Genomic DNA, 14,543 nt, shown 5'->3' with positions numbered 1-14,543 from the left:
TCTGTCTGTAGAGAAGGGGAATGACCTCTTTAGGTCACTTCACTCCACCAGCCACCCAGGGATGGAAAAATGCTTACTGGGAACTATCCTCACTCCTTGAGCATCCCAGTGAGCAAGTGAGGTTCCAACAAAAGACCAAAGCCATGAAAAACACAGCAGACGTGAAATGCCTTCACTTCAGTCAATTTTGTAAATTGCTGCTCCTTCAGTGGCCCTGATAAATATCTTTCTTTTTATGTTGAAAAATTATTAACTGTGGTGTGAGTTGCCATGGATGCGGCACTTGGTTTGTTGCAGACTGTGCCTCTTACTGTGCTGGACCTCATTCTCAGCACTCTCCTGGGCTTATAAATATTGAGTAAATTGGCCCACTTTTTTCTTGGATGTCACAGGCAAAATTGCCACTAATTTAAAGGTGCAGGCTCAGGCCCATTATACTGTGTTACTTTTTTATAACATCGATCACCTCTGTTCTGGCAGCCCCCTGACTCTGCCTAGCAAGTCAGGTTTCCACTCAGGTACAAATAAATCTAAAAAAACAATAAAAGAAAAAACAAACCTTTCCCTCTATAAGCCAACACAGGAGGCTGTCTGGTTTGGGAATGGTTTTGCTTGGGACTCCATGGTGAGTGTTCTCTTGAGTACACAATAAACTGTAGAAACTCTAGAGAAACTGCCTCTGCATTGCAGCAAGGTATTTGAAGAAATCAAAGTGATCTGCATATAGTATGTTGTTTAGCTGCAGTAGTTTTCCAGCTGGCCACAGTGTCAGGGACTAAGTGGATGGTGCTGACAGATAAACATTTGAGAATTGCTTGGACTGACTATAGCTGCAATTACTGTAATGAGATGAAATTTGTCTTTGGCCTTCTCAGAAGTTATTTCCAAAAAAATGGATAGTGATAGGGTCTAAATCTTCAAAGCCAGTTGGCAATATTGCTAAAAATGTACTATGGAAATTTCCTTGTACTCAGTTGTTTGTTCTTCCTCTGCTCTAAACCATTATCTTTCTTTTCAGGGGAAGGAATACTGCAGAGGCACAGACGTCAATACAAATAATTTTTTTCTCTACAGTTAAATCTTTAGCATTTCTTCAGTGATTATAAAAAAATCCTGAAACCCAACAACAAACAAACAAGATTCTCAACATTTAAGGGTCACTCTTGAATTTGAATTTTCTGACCATCAGATTTTAATCTTCCTCTTTATCCACCTGTTAATTCAAGCCATGCAAGGACATCTTGGATTGCCATGGAGCAGAGTCTCAGCAGGGCAGGACCTACTCTGCAAGATGATCTACATTCATAGAGCCTGGGGCAGTTTTCATGCAGCCTTGGTCCTTTGTATTTTGTAAGGTGATTTTTGGTACCTGCAGTGGTAAAAACTTCCCAATGAATTTCCTTGTTTTTTCAAAATCTTTGAAGCTGTCTACAGTTGGTGCTCCCATCCTGTTTAAGTGACTTGCATGTCAAGACAAGAGATGTCTAAAGCAGAGAACAAGGATAATGTAGTGACTTGTCCAAAGTTGCTTTAAATAGTATTATTTTAATAACTGTCCATTATTATTATTAGCTATTCTATGCTGACAACTTTCATTTGTTTTAAACAAAGAGAAGACAACATGGAATTTCATTCTTCATCCTTAGGACTTGTTACATCCCTCTCACTCACCCCAGTGCTGGTAACCCTGATTCAGGACAGTATAAGTCAAGAGAGAATTAGATCCACAGCTACCTTCCCTGAATGGACAGACAGCCCAGTTCCCTACTGGGCTGGTCAGAAGGAGAAACTGTTTGGTTTTCCAGGGTGATTAAACTGCTCTCCCTTCCCTCCCTGCTTCCTGCACCCATTTTACACTCTCAGCCCAGAGGGTACCTGTGTGTCCCAAGGCTCAACCCCAGTCTCAGCTGGCACAAAGAAATAAACAGGGATGAGACAAAAGCTGGCTGAGAGGACCTGAGATAAGAATACATTGTATGCAGGGCCAGCATGCAATTCTCTAAGGTTAGGTATAGGTTTGTCTTTTGTCTGCAGCCACACAGGTTGTGGCCTTGCTTCATAACATAGCCCTGCTAAAATCATGGATGACCTGATACTGGGATATTTATGTTTCATCTGAGTGAGCACTAGCAAGTGCCTATGCCCTGTCCCATCCTATGCCCTGCAGAGTGTCTCAGGTCCAGCAGGATGCCCTTCACAAGAGTCAGGATATGAGTTCTGGACTCATGGCTTCATGCAATTAGAGACTTAACCCTCAAGATCCTCCTAACTCTTTTTTTCCCCCCCAGACACAGTGCTCATGCAAAGGCATGTTTCCAACTGGAAGTCAGTTCTCTGGGACAGAGAGAAACAGAGAGACTAGGTCTCTCTCAGGTCTGCTCCTTGCTTCTTGGCCTGCTCAAGCAAAAATAAATCATCTTGCAAACTGAGAGGTTTTTATCCTGTATTGACTGAAGTTTTCAATAGTGGTAGAAAATCAGGGCAAAGGGGAAGCAAATTCTGGAATAGAACAGCAACAACACACAAAGGATGTTCTCAGTATTTGTGGACTGTACTGGACACAGGGTGATTGGAAATAATGTAGGGCAAGTGCCACTTGATGAAAAATTGTATGGGTTTGACTTTAAATAAGATTTCATAAATCCTGGCTTTCAGAAGCGAAAGAAGAGTAGGAGAATGAATCATCCCGAGCAATTTCAGGGTAGTTTACATAGTCTGACACTTTATGTCAAGCCACCCAGTTCTCCTATTTTTAGTACAACTAGAGATGGGTCCGAAATGTGAGGATTAGAGGTGATACTTCCCAGCATTTGCAGATCTTTGGATAGAGATTTTTAGTTAAACTGTCAGCAAAGATTTGTAGAGATTAGAAGAAAAATTTTTTTCAAAGTTTCAGGTTTCATTGTGTTCCAAGGCTTTGGTTCAGGAATGTTTTGGCAAATCAAAGCCAGAAGTATCTGAATGGTGAGAACAGAGGAAACAAAGGTTTAAACCTGGTGAGAGCTTTGCTGTTATTCAGTACAATGCTTTATCATGATTGAAGCTAGCATATGAAGTCCAAGGTAAAAGAAACTATTAGCAGTACACTGTTAGTCTTATTTCAAAATTAAGTGACACAACAGCTACAGCTAGTAACACTGAAATTTTGGAAGAACAGAAGAATTGTAATATCAGTTAGACACAACTTGATTTTAGTTCTTTGAAGGTTCAGGTGCTAAAATTCTTATCACTTTTTCTTGTATTTACTTATATTTGGAGGGGAATTTTGAATATATCAGGCAATATTGATTCTTCCATCAGTAAGCAAATATCATGGCTGATAACTCTGGCTGTTATATCTATGAGGGGAAAATATTTTACCTGTAAAAATGAAAAATCCGTATGCAAAGACTAATTCTTGAAGAAAGAAGTTTTGCTTCTCTCCCACTTTAGACTTTACATGGGCTTGTTTTTCCATGGTTTATTTGGTGTTTTGTATTGCTCTGATGGATGATTTTTGACAGCGTAAAACAAAGGCTGGTGTTCCCGACATTAAGGCAATTTGTGTCAGCCAAAGATTCTGCCTAGTGGCGTTTTCTGTTCCACTTGCTGTGCCAAGGTGGCACAGCACAAGCACTGCCCCTGCAAGGTGCTCACCATTACAAGCTTTTCCCAAGTACCCAATATTTCATGCTAGCCATGGAAAGCCAGGCTGCAGGGAACAGTACAAGCACAGGGCAACAGCTGCTTCTGGAGTCCGTGAGCCCAAATGTCTGGCTTTCCTCTCCATGTTACACTAGAAAAGGTGACATTATGGGGCAGGATAATCTTGTGGTATTTCTTGAGAATACAATTAAAAAAGTGATTGTTTTCTGCAAGGCTTTCATTCAAATAATTTTGTGGCCATTTCAAGTAAAACCAAAGCCGTTCTAATATTGACTTGATTAGATGATTTCACTTCAATGAAACTATACCCTTACCAAGCACATGTGTCAGAGCTGCTTATGTTCATGCCCACAAAGTGAAGAAAATGTTCAAATTAATTTCAGCTAATACATTACAAGTTAAAAAAAATGCATGTGTGAAATAAGAGAGAAAAACAAAAGCTGGGGAAAGCTACTTTAAATTCCAGTTTCTGCTTTTGTCTGGGAGTCACAGGATCTTGTACATTCATGTGTCTGAAAGAGCAGAGACCTCTTTTCTACAGTATTTTGGCTTTGGATGCTTAATAGAGGGGAGGAATTATTTTGTTTGGGGGGAAGGAATCTATCTTTTGGCAGACTGTGAGGCACAGGAGATTTCAACAAGAATTTGCCAGTTAACAACCAATAGACATGAGAGCCTTTCTAGCACACAGAGGAAAGGTAGATGAAAGGAACATCTTCTTCACTGCATTATTCATCCATTGTCAGACAGTTGAGTTTCCCATTGAACAGGCAGTACTGGATTCATATAGGGTGCTGTAGTGCATGTAAAAAAATAAAATATTTTAAGAATATATATATATATATATTTTTTCTTTTTTAAAAATTAACGTCTTCCAGGGCAGTTTTTCAGCAGTACACTGGAACTCTCAAATGCTTTTTCTGCCAAGCTGCTTTCCATCTGGGTGGCCCTTGGGATTCATGAGGAGCAGGCGATTCATGAGAGTAGAAGGAGCTGCTTCCTTCTCTGACACCAAGCACAGGCCCTTTTTTAGCCTAGGCTACAGGCACCAGTAACACTGTCATCCATCCCTAGCACCTCCTCCCTTGACATGCCACACTGTCCAACTGCTTGCTCACCTCAATGTCTCCCTATGATTAATCCAGTTGAAAACTGAACGAGCTGTGCTGAGGATACATTTCCCTGGGGACACCTCCTACAAGGCAGCACAGAAAAATTTGTGCTAGAATTGACTCCCTGCTTTTTTACACTGCCCCAAGGCTACACCCCAGAAAACTTCTCACAAAAGCAATAGCTAACCTTTGTTACATACTGTAAAATTCTCCCCTTCGGTAAGTGACAGCACAGCCCTCACATTCTTACAGACACTTCAACTGGTAGAGAACTCTAGAACAAAAACAATAATTGTGCCTTAGAGATACAAGGGTTTCATACGGGGCTCAGAGGAGTTTCACGGTCTCTATCAAGTGGTAAATGATACCCATGTGGACAATGCTGCCTGCTCTGAAGGACACATCTGCTCCACCTGACCTGGAGGCCAGAACCTGTTTGCTGGAGCAATTGCAGTCAGCTTAAACAGTAGGAGATCACATAGTCTGATAATAACACTGTAAAAACTACTGTAATTATTACTAGTTTTTCTCCAGCCTAACAATGAGAATTGAACTGATTTCTGTCCTTCAGCATCTGCTATGAGAGGTTTGGTACATTTGACAGCAATAGTCTATTCTTTAGCTGTATTTACCAGTCAAAACATATTGAGAATGACAATATTTAAAACCAATCTTGTAAAATGAACATGATATGTCCAAATCTAAAGTACAAGTATTTTATGGAGTGTTTGCAATCTGAATTCCTGAAATGGAATCTGCTGGCTTCTTTTGCTGCCCCACAAGATGACTCTACTATAAGCATAAGGCTTGGCCAATAAAAAGCAGCAGGGCATATTACTTGTCACTATATATAGGAAAGCCCATGCACAAGCAATTCTGCGGCTGGGGTTTGGCATGCTGAAATAAATCAGGATAATACAAGGTTGTGGTTCCCTCAGTAACTGTATTTCAGTCACAGTACATGTACACAATAAGACATAAAAGTTACCATGGCATACTGTGATACAAAATGTTATGCATGCCCAAGGGCCTTTGAGTTATGGTTTTTGCAGGAGTTAATTTGGTGCTGTTAGTGGAGTGATTCTTTTAAAGATGCAGTCAAGGTAACATTTTACATTTAATTTCCCCATTGCCGTTCTCTTTGGCCTTGTCAGCTGTAAGAAGAAATCAATGGTGCATAAATCTCTGCTCATGTAACTAGGTAGAAACACTGGAAGATGCACAGTAGGAAGGGCACAGACATGACTGTATCTACTTCAAACTTCTTGAGGCTTGACAGTGTGCTGCATTAAGGATTTCTGTTTCCTTTCCAGATCCTTAACCACAACCAGTAGAAAGGAACCAATAGAGACTGATGTCTCAATATAGAGACATATTGTTACAAGTTACTTATTCACTACATCTAGTAATGGTCTTTTGTTGTTTGACCACATCACTGGTTCACCTTCAAAGAGTTTCTCTCCAAAGCTCTTCACTTTCTAGCTAGATATTTTCCATACACAAATACAGAAATTCTCTTCAGGTACTGTTATTCATGATATGGCTTAACAAAGTGTTCCCTCTAGGGGCTTCTGTTGGAAAAAAAATAACTAACAATAAAGCATGAGGGAAGTAATATAACAAGCATTGTAGTCCCACATTTGGGATGCCACAGATTGGTTTCTCACTAAGTGGCAGAACTCTTATTATTCCCTCCCTCCTTCCCACTTGACTGTAACTCCAACAGTAAGCAGAATCAGGAAAATCGAGCATTGTTTGTGAGAATGTGTATCAATAGCTTTGGAAGTCTTTCTTAATTTAGTCCTTCTGATTAGTTATTTTATACACAACAGATGTACCCACAGTAGTGACCCAGACATGAGCACATTTCTCAAAAAAGCAAGTTTCATTAGCAGAGACACAACAGATGTTCTGTGAAATTTAGACGTTGAAAAGCAACCGGAATTTGTTGGTAAAGCTCGCGTTTCCAAGTGATAGAAGAGGATAGCAAAGCTCCTATCTCTATTGTACAATCCTTCATCTGTCACTAACCCTGACGGCTGGTGTTTTACATATTGCATTTCATGTGCTGAGCCAAACAGCAGTGGGTATGAGTTACTCACAGTACTCCCAAATCCAGGCAAGCAATAGCTGAAACTCAGAGATTTCATTAAACTAAAGAGGGAAGCCTGGCTTTTCGTAGACTTCACATGGGAGAAAATATTGTGACCTAGTTAAACAGCTGCAACTATATTTCCACTTGTGATTGTAAAGAAGCATGAGGTTTTGTTTCCAAAAAGGAACAAGTTCACACAGATCTACTGGGAGCTGGAAGCGCTTGATGTCTTTGGAAAATAGGTCATTACTATGTTTGTGCCTAATTTGAGGTAGTTAAATCTCTAGCACTGCCCTGATTGCCACAGAAAATAGTGTGCAGCAGAGAGGTGAGATTTTTGAGAATACAGACTAGGTATCCAGCCTTATTGTGCTTTCCACAGAATACTGATAAAGAGAAAGACTGATCTGCCTTTTATTCTGCTGTGTATCTATTTATGCATTCCTCTTACAGAAGCACCTAAGAATTTCTGCATCCATATTTGAAGAGATAATCTTTGCTGTGTTTCTGCTCTGGACACTATCACAGCCACAGAGAAGGGGGACATTTGTTTTTGTAATGACAATTTTATTACTTCTTTGCTCTCCTCTGTGCCTCTCCTAGGAAATCATACCCTTGTTATATGAGGTGGCAGGCCGCAAGTGATGTAGCACTTTCTCCATGAGTTCACCCTCACCTCTCCTTCTCAGAAGAACCATTCGTCTGCAACCACATCCCTCCTCTGTCAGCCCCTGCCTGCTCAGCTTCAGGGATTCCTATTACACAGCAAAACCAAGGCAGTGATTTACAAGAGGGACAGAAAGTCCAGAAAGAGCTATCCATGCAGTGGTACAGCATTTCTGAACCAGAGCCTCCAGCTGAACAGGGGAGAAGGGCAAGGAAGATTGCAAATCTTTAACCATCTGTCCATAGCCACCTGAGTGTGAGATGAGGACATGCCCCCTCCTTAACTACCCACTTGCTGAATGTCTGCACTGGAGCCAGAGAACAAGGCAGCCTTCTGGCAGCTCTGATGGCCTTTCATCCATCCCAGGTCAGCAGGAATTCCAGCAATGTGCTGGCTCGGTCACTTCAAACAGCTCCATCCCACCTTACAGAAGTACATCGAACATTATGACAAAGTAAGTGATACTTTCAAGATAGCAGAGGTACTTTCCCTGTCATGGGGAAAGCAAGATCACAGTGTGAAGAAGCTGCTCCCCTGCCCACTGTGCTCAGTGGAAGCCCAGGTGAGGCATTCAGTCTGTGGGGTTAAGAGGCTGTGAATTATCTGCATCCAGACAGATGAGCTCTGCAATCCAGCCTCACTAATACCTTCAACAGCAGGTGTGTGAACACAATCAGAGTTTGTGCACCTGGTTTGCTCATGAGCAATGATGGAAGAGAGGCTGGGAGGCAGCAGATCGAAGAGTTCACCTTTGCCATCAATGTCTAATGCTGCACTGGCTGCCTGTGTTTGCTTTAAACTCATGTAGCTGCTATACTGACTGGTAGAACTCTGTATATTTGCATTATTTTGGATTGGAAAATTGTTTAGGAACAAATAAGTCTAATGCCCTGTGGGTTTTCATACAGTGGTGTTTTTCCATAGTAAATTATATTTTGCTCAGTAGAATCTAAGCCAAGAAAAAAATGGTTAGCACCAACTTCATTTATCACTGAATATGTGGCCAGAAGCTAAAAGTAGCCAACCAACACAAGTTAAAAAATACTGTAAAATGCAAAATTGCCTATTTCATGCAGGTTACTTGATGGGAAATGTTCCCTCTGGATCCCTGGAGACATGTAAAACTAGCATGATGAGCATGAGGCAGTGCCAAGTGAAGGATGAGGACCCACAGGAGAGACCCAAAACCTGAGCAAAAAGACAATTTGCATGTAGTTTCTCCAAGACATCAGGGCACAACCACATAAAACAGGAAGATGCTTGCTAGGAAATCCTGGCACAATGTCAAATGCTCCCTGAGTGTGACACTTTTTTTACTAGCCTATCCATCCATCCATCCATCCATCCATCCATCCATCCATCCATCCATCCATCCATCCATCCATCATTCTGTCTCCAGACACGTAGTAAAATTTCTATTTTGAAGCTGATTTCAGAGGACCAAAGCAAATATTCATCCTGGAATTCAGAAGCATTTTGGAAAGGTATGTCAAAATGGGACTGGAAACGTTGTGGGTATCTCCATACAGTGGCCAGTCACTTCTCCAGAGCCTGCAGCAGGCAGGGTGCTGGCAGTCCTGAAGTGAGTTAGGTGAGAGACAGTTGAGTGATCTCTGCTTCACAGTGTGGTTGATAGAGCTGTGGGTATAAACCTTCAAGTCAGAGACACAGTTTCTGTCAGCCTTTCAACACATAAGAGGAAAAAGGTTCAAGGATATAGGAGATAAAAACAGTGAAAGTAACATAATATTCAAGAGCTCACTGCAGCTAGAAGAAAACAGAGAGAGCTGTTTGCTGTCATCCCTCATTAAAATGCAAAGCAATGTCTTTGTGGACTTTGTAAACATGACTATTCCTTCTTTTCTCCTTGTGATCTTCAAACAGATATAAAACTCAGGTATATCAGCTTCCAGAGGGGATACAACCAATACAAAGAATTTTTTCCAAGAAACATAAAAAAATATATCTTCAGCATATGTCTTTATGTAATGGAAGCTGGGATGCAAAAAGGGGGGAAATTTAGCTCAAGCATATCCTGCCCATTTTGGAGAATACCATGGCTTAAAAATTGCCTGAGTACTGTGCAAAAGAGCACTAAAAGGATTCCACATCATATTTATTCACCAGCAAACACGCAGCAGCTAAGTCTTTAGGGACTTTTCCTGCTGTTTTAATCTTTCCTGAAAAGCTTGTTATTCTTCAGTTAAGAAATATTCCAGCAGAAGATGTTCCTCCAGGTACACTGCTCACTCTTATCACTCTGCCTTCTGCAGAGTTTGCAATGGGTGATGAGCACCCCTGTCACTGCAGCTTTAGTACAGCACCCCTTTTGATCTGCTTATCTAATGATCTAAAAGGGTCTTCATTTCCTTTAGTCCCACACCTTTTCTCACCTTCTGCTCTGGGTGCTGCTCTGCTGTGCTTTGATTGGTATTTTCCTCCCGGTTTGCAGCAGTTTTAATGAGAATGTCCTTTGTAAACTCTGAGAGCCATGGACACTCCCATTGCTCCTAGAAAGACAGCTGAAAGATTGAGCCAGCTTTGGAAAATGTAGTGTCACCTTCTACTTTCAGCATCAGTGACACCATTTAGGAACAGAGCATGACTTGTATCCAACCAAGTGGAAGTGGGATGGAGCAAAAATGAGAAATTAATGTAACACATATGGTTTTATTTTCCCTCTAAATCATGTTCAATTTAGGTTGTAATGATTTATTCTAAAAGCACATTTAACTCCAATTTAGTTCTATATAACAGAACAGATGGGGGAAATCCACAAAACTGTACTATTCTGTATAAATAAGAATGATTGCATTCATATCCTGACTTTTTTTCCTTTTTCTCCTCTCCATCCATCTTTAGGTATTTCATTTTTATACTCAAAATAAAATAAATTCACAAATAATTTATGGTTTGAATTTATGTGGTGTTATTTGAGGAACAGGGGTGAGTTTTCAAATTAGCAGGTATCCATTGCTGTGCAAGGGCAACTTTTCTGCTGTCCCCTCTTCCTCCTCTTGTCCTGTATTTGTACAGGAATACCATTGTTGGTATAGGGCCTACATTGTTTCGAGTTCTGCTTGCAAAGAACGCACCGATCGCTGGAGAGAGGGATTACGTGTATTCCCACAGCTGTGCTGGCACAAGTGGAGATGCTGGTGCATCAACATTGGAGCTACCAAAACAAAGGCAAACAAGGCTGTATTGTTTCAAATCCATTATGGAAAACAAGAGAGAATGTTTTTCTTTTCCACTCGTGAAGCAGGAGAAAAGCAATATGACCAGAGTTTTTTAATATCCAGTAGGAGAAATCAGCATCTTAAAGAATTACTAGGAAAAGAAAAATCTCCCCTTGAAAAATGCACTACTGCAAATACCCTAAGGGTTCCTGTTGCTTTTATTCCTGTTTGCCAGGCTTGCTTCCCAGGCCCACAGCCTCCAGCCAAAGCAGGGGCTGACAGCAATTGCCTTTGCCACACTGGTCAGAGCTGAGGATGGATTGCCAGCCCAGCACAAGAACTGCTCTCAGCCAGCAGCCCACTCTGGCCATTTCCACCAAAGAATTTTACAGCCCTGGAAATTATTCTGGACTGGCAAATGACATTATTTTTATGGGCCATTGCCTCATTGCAGCACTTTGCTCCATCCACTTTAGCATAATATGTCCTTTTATGCACTATTTTAGCACCCTGTTATCTCAGCTCCATACAGAAGCATCCTGCCATAACTCTGTCTCCTACCATGTGGGCAGTATGACTTGAGAGCACTGTGCATTAGCCTCAGCACTGCTCACCAGGGATCAGGAGGCCAAAGACCATCATTGCCCAGGGCAGGGGCTGTTCATGGACCTCTGCAAGGGTTTTGCCTCCTCCTTGTACATTTATACCCCTGCCCTGTAAATATCAGCACTACATTTTTGGTTAAATCCTTTTACCACCTCTGGTTCCCCCAGATTCTCCTTCCATGCAGGGCAAAATGAAACCTTATTCTGGGAGCCTTCAGCTGGACTGGAAATGCTCACAATAGAAATGTGAGAGGGAAGATTGCTGGACTTGGTACAGCTGGCAGTGCTGCTGTCACCTGTAGGGCTCAGGGGGATGAACAGGAGCTTACTCTTCCTGTCAGGAGGGGAGATCTGAAACCCAAATGAACCTTTCTTAATTTGCCTCTCTTCTTTATAAAGACCTAAGTTCTTGAGAGCATGAACAATAACATATAGCTGAAAACTGCCTAGCTCAGCACCAACATCCCCTTCTGGAGCAACAGCAGACAAAGAAAACATTTTATATATATATATATATATATATGATATATAAATATATATAAATATATATATATATAAATATATATATATATATATATATATATATGATATATAACTAGCCCAGTCATTGAATTTAAAAATTCAATTCAGATATCTTTAGACCTATTTGAAGTTTGTCACTGAGAACATCAGGAACTCAGAGAAGACAATAGCTTTCTAGAGGTCTATCTTTCAGAAGGTGCAAAAATTCAAATTCAAATTCAAATTCAAATTCAAATTCAAATTCATTAGAACTAAAACTAAAATTAAACATCTCTCTGACACTCTCACTCTTGCTCTGGCCATAGGTCAAACACTGTAAGACAGGAACCCCCCTTGGTGGCTGTTCATTAGCCACGTTTCCAGAGCTATACCAGCCCAGATGCATAGATACAGTTGGTAACTCTTTCCACAAGTCCATAAGCAAATTAGAAGCCCAAAAGTCCTATTTTAGGAGACCAGGAGTTCTTTTTCCAGAAGTTCATTTATTAATCCCAAATAATCAACATTTCAGAAGTGTAAAGGTGAAAGACAATGTTGGATGTTTTTTTTAATTAGAAAGATTAATACCATTGAAACCAATAAAAATTCAACTGGATTTATTGATATTCTAGCCATGGATCTGAGCTCAGGAGGTGAGAGCTCACTTCTAATTAATTAATTAATTGATCACTTGTTATAATGAGCCTTCTAATTATTCAGAGGTCTTTCTGCATTTTTTTACTTGGTGTTTTCAGACCTGGCCCTGCTGGCTTTTACCTCCATCTGCTTCCTCAGCATGACTTGATCTCAATTCCAATCTACTTTGTTATCTCTGTTACCTCTTTGTCTTTGCCTTTCACTGTTCTCATAATTATCCATCTTCCCTTCTTTCCCCACACTAATTTCCCAAACAGCAAGACCTGACCTGTTTTTGGGCTGCCTCTGTTGCTGCCGGGCCATCTTGAGGCACATCTTGCTGCCAGCTTCACAGGTGACCACAAGAGGATGGTTTCTATGCAGACAAAAATGTCACCTTAGTTCATAAGTTTCAGGTTTCAGACAATTACAGGAGTTAGTAACTATATCCTGGGCTCAAACAGGACTTAATAAATGATCTGACAGGAAAAAAAAACCAAAAACCCAAGGTGGGCATTTTAACTAGTGGCTCTTTTGAGAAAAGCAGTTAGATTCTAGCATGGCAGATTCTGCTGTGCACCATGGTGGCACTGACATCCCTAGGACAAGTCACTGAGAAACAAATGCCACAGAGCACTTCATTCTGCCATAAAACTGCTCAAAGTTTAGTTTTTCCTATACATTAAAAAAATATTTTTTAAAAAATTCATATTAATTCATTTAATTCATATTAATTTAATTTCATATACATTAAGAATTTTTTTTTGTACAACTGCGCAAGGCACATATCTTCTATAAAAGAAAGGCCAGTAAAGTAGAAGTAATAATGAGTTTTGTTGTTGACTTCCACTAGTGTTTTTCCTCTTGGATTTCTGGCCTGTAAGATGTGCTCCTGGAAAAAGTAATGTGTGCAAACAATGAAGAAAGTGCAGGGATTAATTCAGTATTCAAAGTCTTCTATTTGTGAAGTTTTTTATATGGAATTCAAAATATTACATGCACTTTTTAGTTGAAAAACTTAAAATAAAAAAGAACTCTGTATGTATCAATCTTGAGTACCAAGGGAATTGTCCTGTGTTTTTCTGTCCCTTGTGTATTCCATTTCCACCATTCAGATTTGTTCACAAACTTCCTTAGCCATCAGAAATGAAAACTGTTAGGAATTCAAAACTCTCTTTCCTGTCAAACATCTGCATAGAGCTTTGTTCAGCTTCAAAGCTAAAGCCAACTGTGTTTAATATCTGAATTTGCCTCTGAACCAGCAGCAATAGCAACTGACAGTAATAAAACTCTACAGGAAATAAACTTGGAGTAGAGCATATGTGAGCCAGGTCTTGGGTAGATCTATCTTAAAAGCCAGGATAAAAGGCAAAGCCAAGAGGACTTTGCATCAGCAGGTTAAAGCGTGGTTGCCAATTGCTTGCTGGAATTAAAGGATCTTAGAGTGCTGCTCTATTCATCCTCCTCACACAGTCACACAGAGACTGCTAGGCTTTAAGTCAGCCAAGGGTCTTATATTCCTAGCTATTTTGGTGCATTCTGAAATTGTCTCTATTCTTAATACTCTGTAGTCATTAAATTACAACCAGCTGTGTCCTGTCACTGACTTTTTTTTGCAGACTGTTTTTAAAATGTAGTTCTTGCAGTTCATAGATGTTTGGCTATCTGAGAGCTGAATAATAAAACAGCATATAACAAAGCAGAGGGCAACACACGATCTTGTCCTGTAGTATTTTGCAGTTGATATGAAATGCAATCAAAACATTGAAGGGTCTGGACACTGAGGAAAACTGATCATGAAAGAAGTTGAAGGCATGAAGGAAGTTAAAGCACAAACTGGCTTTGCTTAAGTGAACAGGAGTGATATTTTGACATGCCATTTAACATTTCCCATATGGCTTCAACTAGAGTTTATTTGAAACCTTTCAAAACTTTTTCCTTGTGTGAAATGACCCTTTACAACAAAGGAGAAATAAAAAATAAAAACCCACCATAAACCATTTGGCCATTAAAGCCATTTTAATTAAACAATTGAACTGGCCTGTGTGTCTCCCAGGTGGGAAAGTCTGGGATGCTACTTTTAAACAGCAGCTGCTGGCAGAG

This window comes from Poecile atricapillus, chromosome 2 (assembly GCF_030490865.1).
Source record: "Poecile atricapillus isolate bPoeAtr1 chromosome 2, bPoeAtr1.hap1, whole genome shotgun sequence".
In the NCBI taxonomy this organism is placed as follows: domain Eukaryota; kingdom Metazoa; phylum Chordata; class Aves; order Passeriformes; family Paridae; genus Poecile; species Poecile atricapillus.
The sequence above is the reverse complement of the archived record's forward strand: the minus strand, read 5'-3'. Positions refer to the sequence as shown.